Source organism: Salvelinus alpinus, chromosome 3 (genome assembly GCF_045679555.1).
Source record: "Salvelinus alpinus chromosome 3, SLU_Salpinus.1, whole genome shotgun sequence".
Classification (NCBI taxonomy): domain Eukaryota; kingdom Metazoa; phylum Chordata; class Actinopteri; order Salmoniformes; family Salmonidae; genus Salvelinus; species Salvelinus alpinus.
In genome coordinates, this window is record NC_092088.1 from 336,671 (window position 1) to 346,120 (window position 9,450).

Here is a 9,450-nt window from a genome sequence, read left to right on the forward strand (position 1 = left end):
GTATTTCAATGTTGCAAATTGCTGAAAATTGTCCACAGTGTTCCTATCATCTAGAATAAACAGTACTGCAAGAAAATTTACTTCCAGAGTGCATCAAACATGATTTAGAGCTTTTTTATGGAAAAGTGTTTATTTCTGTATTTCAAAATTATTTAGAGCTTGTTTATGGAAAAGTGTTTATTTCTGTATTTCAATGTTGCAAATTGCTGAACATTTTCCACAGTGTTCCTATCTTCTAGATTAAACAGTACTGCAAAAAAAAGGTCACTTACAGAGTGCATCAAAGATGATTTAGAGCTTGTTTTTGGAAAAGTGTTTATTTCTGTATTTCAATGTTGCAACTTGCTGAAAATTGTCCACAGTGTTCCCATCTTCTAGATTAAACAGTACTGCAAGAAAATTCACTTCCAGAGTGCATCAAACATGATTTAGAGCGTGTTTATAGAAAAGTGTTTATTTCTGTATTTTAAATGATTTAGAGCTTGTTTATGGAAAAGTGTTTATTTCTGTATTTCAAAATGATTTAGAGCTTGTTTATGGAAAAGTTTTTATTTCTGTATTTCAATGTTGTAACTTGCTGAAAATTGTCCACAGTGTTCCTATCATCTAGAATAAACAGTACTGAAAAAAATGTCACTTACAGAGTGCATCAAACATGATTTAGAGCTTGTTTATGGAAAAGTGTTTATTTCTGTATTTCAACTAGATTTAGAGCTTGTTCATGGAAAACTGTTTATTCCTGTATTTCAATGTTGCAAATTGCTGAAAATTGTCCACAGTGTTCCTATCTTCTAGATTAAACAGTACTGCAAAAAATTCTCATCCAAAGTGCATCAAACATGATTTAGAGCTTGTTTATAGAAAAGTTTTTATTTCTGTATTTCAATGTTGTAACTTGCTGAAAATTGTCCACAGTGTTCCTATCATCTAGATTAAACAGTACTGAAAAAAATGTCACTTACAGAGTGCATCAAACATGATTTAGAGCTTGTTCATGGAAAAGTGTTTATTTCTGTATTTCAATGTTGTAACTTGCTGAAAATTGTCCACAGTGTTCCTATCATCTAGAATAAACAGTACTGCAAAAAACGTCACTTACAGAGTGCATCAAACATGATTTAGAGCTTGTTTATGGAAAAGTGTTTATTTCTGTATTTCAATGTTGCAAATTGCTGAAAATTGTCCACAGTGTTCCTATCATCTAGATTAAACAGTACTGCAAAAAAATTTACTTACAGAGTGCATCAAACATGATTTAGAGCTTTTTTATGGAAAAGTGTTTATTTCTGTATTTCAAAATTATTTAGAGCTTGTTTATGGAAAAGTGTTTATTTCTGTATTTCAATGTTGCAAATTGCTGAACATTTTCCACAGTGTTCCTATCTTCTAGATTAAACAGTACTGCAAAAAAAAGGTCACTTACAGAGTGCATCAAAGATGATTTAGAGCTTGTTTTTGGAAAAGTGTTTATTTCTGTATTTCAATGTTGCAACTTGCTGAAAATTGTCCACAGTGTTCCCATCTTCTAGATTAAACAGTACTGCAAGAAAATTCACTTCCAGAGTGCATCAAACATGATTTAGAGCGTGTTTATAGAAAAGTGTTTATTTCTGTATTTTAAATGATTTAGAGCTTGTTTATGGAAAAGTGTTTATTTCTGTATTTCAAAATGATTTAGAGCTTGTTTATGGAAAAGTTTTTATTTCTGTATTTCAATGTTGTAACTTGCTGAAAATTGTCCACAGTGTTCCTATCATCTAGAATAAACAGTACTGAAAAAAATGTCACTTACAGAGTGCATCAAACATGATTTAGAGCTTGTTTATGGAAAAGTGTTTATTTCTGTATTTCAACTAGATTTAGAGCTTGTTCATGGAAAACTGTTTATTCCTGTATTTCAATGTTGCAAATTGCTGAAAATTGTCCACAGTGTTCCTATCTTCTAGATTAAACAGTACTGCAAAAAATTCTCATCCAAAGTGCATCAAACATGATTTAGAGCTTGTTTATAGAAAAGTTTTTATTTCTGTATTTCAATGTTGTAACTTGCTGAAAATTGTCCACAGTGTTCCTATCATCTAGATTAAACAGTACTGAAAAAAATGTCACTTACAGAGTGCATCAAACATGATTTAGAGCTTGTTCATGGAAAAGTGTTTATTTCTGTATTTCAATGTTGTAACTTGCTGAAAATTGTCCACAGTGTTCCTATCATCTAGAATAAACAGTACTGCAAAAAACGTCACTTACAGAGTGCATCAAACATGATTTAGAGCTTGTTTATGGAAAAGTGTTTATTTCTGTATTTCAATGTTGCAAATTGCTGAAAATTGTCCACAGTGTTCCTATCATCTAGATTAAACAGTACTGCAAGAAAATTTACTTCCAGAGTGCATCAAACATGATTTAGAGCTTTTTTATGGAAAAGTGTTTATTTCTGTATTTCAAAATTATTTAGAGCTTGTTAATGGAAAAGTGTTTATTTCTGTATTTCAATGTTGTTACTTGCTGAAAATTGTCCACAGTGTTCCTATCTTCTAGATTAAACAGTACTGCAAAAAATTCACTTCCAGAGTGCATCAAACATGATTTGTAGCTTGTTTATGGAAAAGTGTTTATTTCTGTATTTCAATGTTGCAACTTGCTGAAAATTGTCCACAGTGTTCCCATCTTCTAGATTAAACAGTACTGCAAGAAAATTCACTTCCAGAGTGCATCAAACATGATTTAGAGCTTGTTTATAGAAAAGTGTTTATTTCTGTATTTTAAATGATTTAGAGCTTGTTTATGGAAAAGTGTTTATTTCTGTATTTCAATGTTGCAACTTGCTGAAAACTGTCCACAGTGTTCCTATCATCTAGATTAAACAGTACTGAAAAACAATTCAATTACAGAGTGCTTAAAACATGATTTAGAGCTTGTTTATGGAAAAGTGTTTATTTCTGTATTTCAAAATGATTTAGAGTTTGTTTATGGAAAAGTGTTTATTTCTGTATTTCAATGTTGTAACTTGCTGAAAATTGTCCACAGTGTTCCTATCATCTAGATTAAACAGTACTGAAAAAAATGTCACTTACAGAGTGCATCAAACATGATTTAGAGCTTGTTCATGGAAAAGTGTTTATTTCTGTATTTCAATGTTGCAACTTGCTGAAAATTGTCCACAGTGTTCCTATCATCTAGATTAAACAGTACTGAAAAACAATTCAATTACAGAGTGCTTAAAACATGATTTAGAGCTTGTTTATGGAAAAGTGTTAATTTCTGTATTTCAACTAGATTTAGAGCTTGTTCATGGAAAACTGTTTATTCCTGTATTTCAATGTTGCAACTTGCTGAAAACTGTCCACAGTGTTCCTATCATCTAGATTAAACAGTAGTGGAAAAAAAATCAATTACAGAGTGCTTAAAACATGATTTAGAGCTTGTTTATGGAAAAGTGTTTATTTCTGTATTTCAATGTTGCAAATTGCTGAAAATTGTCCACAGTGTTCCTATCTTCTAGATTAAACAGTACTGCAAAAAATTCACTTCCAAAGTGCATCAAACATGATTTAGAGCTTGTTTATAGAAAAGTTTTTATTTCTGTATTTTAAATGATTTAGAGCTTGTTTATGGAAAAGTGTTTATTTCTGTATTTCAAAATTATTTAGAGCTTGTTTATGGAAATGTGTTTATTTCTGTATTTCAATGTTGCAACTTGCTGAAAACTGTCCAGAGTGTTCCTATCATCTAGATTAAACAGTACTGAAAAACAATTCAATTACAGAGTGCTTAAAACATGATTTAGAGCTTGTTTATGGAAAAGTGTTTATTTCTGTATTTCAATGTTGCAAATTGCTGAAAATTGTCCACAGTGTTCCTATCATCTAGAATAAACAGTACTGCAAAACATGTCACTTACAGAGTGCATCAAACATGATTTAGAGCTTGTTTATGGAAAAATGTTTATTTCTGTATTTCAATGTTGCAACTTGCTGAAAATTGTCCACAGTGTTCCTATCTTCTAGATTAAACAGTACTGCAAGAAAATTTACTTCCAGAGTGCATCAAACATGATTTAGAGCTTTTTTATGGAAAAGTGTTTATTTCTGTATTTCAAAATTATTTAGAGCTTGTTCATGGAAAAGTGTTTATTTCTGTATTTCAATGTTGTTACTTGCTGAAAATTGTCCACAGTGTTCCTATCTTCTAGATTAAACAGTACTGCAAAAAATTAACTTCCAGAGTGCATCAAACATGATTTGTAGCTTGTTTATGGAAAAGTGTTTATTTCTGTATTTCAATGTTGCAACTTGCTGAAAATTGTCCACAGTGTTCCCATCTTCTAGATTAAACAGTACTGCAAGAAAATTCACTTCCAGAGTGCATCAAACATGATTTAGAGCTTGTTTATAGAAAAGTGTTTATTTCTGTATTTTAAATGATTTAGAGCTTGTTTATGGAAAAGTGTTTATTTCTGTATTTCAATGTTGCAACTTGCTGAAAACTGTCCACAGTGTTCCTATCATCTAGATTAAACAGTACTGAAAAACAATTCAATTACAGAGTGCTTAAAACATGATTTAGAGCTTGTTTATGGAAAAGTGTTTATTTCTGTATTTCAATGTTGTAACTTGCTGAAAATTGTCCACAGTGTTCCTATCATCTAGATTAAACAGTACTGAAAAAAATGTCACTTACAGAGTGCATCAAACATGATTTAGAGCTTGTTCATGGAAAAGTGTTTATTTCTGTATTTCAATGTTGCAACTTGCTGAAAATTGTCCACAGTGTTCCTATCATCTAGATTAAACAGTACTGAAAAACAATTCAATTACAGAGTGCTTAAAACATGATTTAGAGCTTGTTTATGGAAAAGTGTTAATTTCTGTATTTCAACTAGATTTAGAGCTTGTTCATGGAAAACTGTTTATTCCTGTATTTCAATGTTGCAACTTGCTGAAAACTGTCCACAGTGTTCCTATCATCTAGATTAAACAGTAGTGGAAAAAATCCAATTACAGAGTGCTTAAAACATGATTTAGAGCTTGTTTATGGAAAAGTGTTTATTTCTGTATTTCAATGTTGCAAATTGCTGAAAATTGTCCACAGTGTTCCTATCTTCTAGATTAAACAGTACTGCAAAAAATTCACTTCCAAAGTGCATCAAACATGATTTAGAGCTTGTTTATAGAAAAGTTATTATTTCTGAATTTTAAATGATTTAGAGCTTGTTTATGGAAAAGTGTTTATTTCTGTATTTCAATGTTGTAACTTGCTGAAAATTGTCCACAGTGTTCCTATCATCTAGAATAAACAGTACTGCAAAACATGTCACATACAGAGTGCATCAAACATGATTTAGAGCTTGTTTATGGAAAAATGTTTATTTATGTATTTCAATGTTGCAACTTGCTGAAAATTGTCCACAGTGTTCCTATCTTCTAGATTAAACAGTACTGCAAGAAAATTTACTTCCAGAGTGCATCAAACATGATTTAGAGCTTTTTTATGGAAAAGTGTTTATTTCTGTATTTCAAAATTATTTAGAGCTTGTTTATGGAAAAGTGTTTATTTCTGTATTTCAATGTTGTTACTTGCTGAAAATTGTCCACAGTGTTCCTATCTTCTAGATTAAACAGTACTGCAAAAAATTCACTTCCAGAGTGCATCAAACATCATTTAGAGCTTGTTTATAGAAAAGTGTTTATTTCTGTATTTCAATGTTGCAACTTGCTGAAAATTGTCCACAGTGTTCCCATCTTCTAGATTAAACAGTACTGCAAGAAAATTCACTTCCAGAGTGCATCAAACATGATTTAGAGCTTGTTTATAGAAAAGTGTTTATTTCTGTATTTTAAATGATTTAGAGCTTGTTTATGGAAAAGTGTTTATTTCTGTATTTCAAAATTATTTAGAGCTTGTTCATGGAAAAGTGTTTATTTCTGTATTTCAATGTTTCAAATTGCTGAAAATTTTCCACAGTGTTCTTATCTTCTAGATTAAACAGTACTGCAAAAAAAAGGTCACTTACAGAGTGCATCAAAGATGATTTAGAGCTTGTTTATGGAAAAGTGTTTATTTCTGTATTTCAATGTTGCAACTTGCTGAAAATTGTCCACAGTGTTCCCATCTTCTAGATTAAACAGTACTGCAAGAAAATTCACTTCCAGAGTGCATCAAACATGATTTAGAGCGTGTTTATAGAAAAGTGTTTATTTCTGTATTTTAAATAATTTAGAGCTTGTTTATGGAAAAGTGTTTATTTCTGTATTTCAAAATTATTTAGAGCTTGTTTATGGAAAAGTGTTTATTTCTGTATTTCAATGTTGCAACTTGCTGAACATTGTCCACAGTGTTCCTATCATCTAGAATAAACAGTAGTGCAAAGAATGTTACTTACAGAGTGCATCAAACATGATTTAGAGCTTGTTTATGGAAAAGTGTTTATTCCTGTATTTCAATGTTGCAACTTGCTGAAAATTGTCCACAGTGTTCCTATCATCTAGATTAAACAGTACTGAAAAACAATTCAATTACAGAGTGCTTAAAACATGATTTAGAGCTTGTTTATGGAAAAGTGTTAATTTCTGTATTTCAACTAGATTTAGAGCTTGTTCATGGAAAACTGTTTATTCCTGTATTTCAATGTTGCAACTTGCTGAAAACTGTCCACAGTGTTCCTATCATCTAGATTAAACAGTAGTGTAAAAAAATTCAATTACAGAGTGCTTAAAACATGATTTAGAGCTTGTTTATGGAAAAGTGTTTATTTCTGTATTTCAATGTTGCAAATTGCTGAAAATTGTCCACAGTGTTCCTATCTTCTAGATTAAACAGTACTGCAAAAAATTCACTTCCAAAGTGCATCAAACATGATTTAGAGCTTGTTTATAGAAAAGTTTTTATTTCTGTATTTTAAATGATTTAGAGCTTGTTTATGGAAAAGTGTTTATTTCTGTATTTCAATGTTGTAACTTGCTGAAAATTGTCCACAGTGTTCCTATCATCTAGAATAAACAGTACTGCAAAACATGTCACATACAGAGTGCATCAAACATGATTTAGAGCTTGTTTATGGAAAAATGTTTATTTATGTATTTCAATGTTGCAACTTGCTGAAAATTGTCCACAGTGTTCCTATCTTCTAGATTAAACAGTACTGCAAGAAAATTTACTTCCAGAGTGCATCAAACATGATTTAGAGCTTTTTTATGGAAAAGTGTTTATTTCTGTATTTCAAAATTATTTAGAGCTTGTTTATGGAAAAGTGTTTATTTCTGTATTTCAATGTTGTTACTTGCTGAAAATTGTCCACAGTGTTCCTATCTTCTAGATTAAACAGTACTGCAAAAAATTCACTTCCAGAGTGCATCAAACATGATTTAGAGCTTGTTTATAGAAAAGTGTTTATTTCTGTATTTCAATGTTGCAACTTGCTGAAAATTTTCCACAGTGTTCCTATCTTCTAGATTAAACAGTACTGCAAAAAAAATGTCACTTACAGAGTGCATCAAAGATGATTTAGAGCTTGTTTATGGAAAAGTGTTTATTTCTGTATTTCAATGTTGCAACTTGCTGAAAATTGTCCACAGTGTTCCCATCTTCTAGATTAAACAGTACTGCAAGAAAATTCACTTCCAGAGTGCATCAAACATGATTTAGAGCTTGTTTATAGAAAAGTGTTTATTTCTGTATTTTAAATGATTTAGAGCTTGTTTATGGAAAAGTGTTTATTTCTGTATTTCAAAATTATTTAGAGCTTGTTCATGGAAAAGTGTTTATTTCTGTATTTCAATGTTTCAAATTGCTGAAAATTTTCCACAGTGTTCTTATCTTCTAGATTAAACAGTACTGCAAAAAAAAGGTCACTTACAGAGTGCATCAAAGATGATTTAGAGCTTGTTTATGGAAAAGTGTTTATTTCTGTATTTCAATGTTGCAACTTGCTGAAAATTGTCCACAGTGTTCCTATCATCTAGATTAAACAGTACTGCAAGAAAATTTACTTCCAGAATGCATCAAACGTGATTTAGAGATTGTTTATAGAAAAGTTTTTATTTCTGTATTTTAAATAATTTAGAGCTTGTTTATGGAAAAGTGTTTATTTCTGTATTTCAAAATTATTTAGAGCTTGTTTATGGAAAAGTGTTTATTTCTGTATTTCAATGTTGCAACTTGCTGAAAATTGTCCACAGTGTTCCTATCATCTAGAATAAACAGTAGTGCAAAGAATGTTACTTACAGAGTGCATCAAACATGATTTAGAGCTTGTTTATGGAAAAGTGTTTATTCCTGTATTTCAATGTTGCAACTTGCTGAAAACTGTCCACAGTGTTCCTATCATCTAGATTAAATAGTAGTGGGAAAAAAATTCAATTACAGAGTGCTTAAAACATGATTTAGAGCTTGTTTATGGAAAAGTGTTTATTTCTGTATTTCAATGTTGCAAATTGCTGAAAATTGTCCACAGTGTTCCTATCTTCTAGATTAAACAGTACTGCAAAAAATTCACTTCCAAAGTGCATCAAACATGATTTAAAGCGTGTTTACAGAAAAGTGTTTATTTCTGTATTTTAAATGATTTAGAGCTTGTTTATGGAAAAGTGTTTATTTCTGTATTTCAAAATTATTTAGAGCTTGTTTATGGAAAAGTGTTTATTTCTGTATTTCAATGTTGCAAATTGCTGAAAATTTTCCACAGTGTTCCTATCTTCTAGATTAAACAGTACTGCAAAAAAAAGGTCACTTACAGAGTGCATCAAAGATGATTTAGAGCTTGTTTATGGAAAAGTGTTTATTTCTGTATTTCAATGTTGCAACTTGCTGAAAATTGTCCACGGTGTTCCCATCTTCTAGATTAAACAGTACTGCAAGAAAATTCACTTCCAGAGTGCATCAAACATGATTTAGAGCGTGTTTATAGAAAAGTGTTTATTTCTGTATTTTAAATGATTTAGAGCTTGTTTATGGAAAAGTGTTTATTTCTGTATTTCAAAATGATTTAGAGCTTGTTCATGGAAAAGTTTTTATTTCTGTATTTCAATGTTGTAACTTGCTGAAAATTGTCCACAGTGTTCCTATCATCTAGAATAAACAGTACTGCAAAAAACGTCACTTACAGAGTGCATCAAACATGATTTAGAGCTTGTTTATGGAAAAGTGTTTATTTCTGTATTTCAATGTTGCCAATTGCTGAAAATTGTCCACAGTGTTCCTATCATCTAGAATAAACAGTACTGCAAAACAATTCAATTACAGAGTGCTTAAAACATGATTTAGAGCTTGTTTATGGAAAAGTGTTAATTTCTGTATTTCAACTAGATTTAGAGCTTGTTCATGGAAAACTGTTTATTCCTGTATTTCAATGTTGCAAATTGCTGAAAATTGTCCACAGTGTTCCTATCTTCTAGATTAAACAGTACTGCAAAAAATTCACTTCCAAAGTGCATCAAACATGATTTAGAG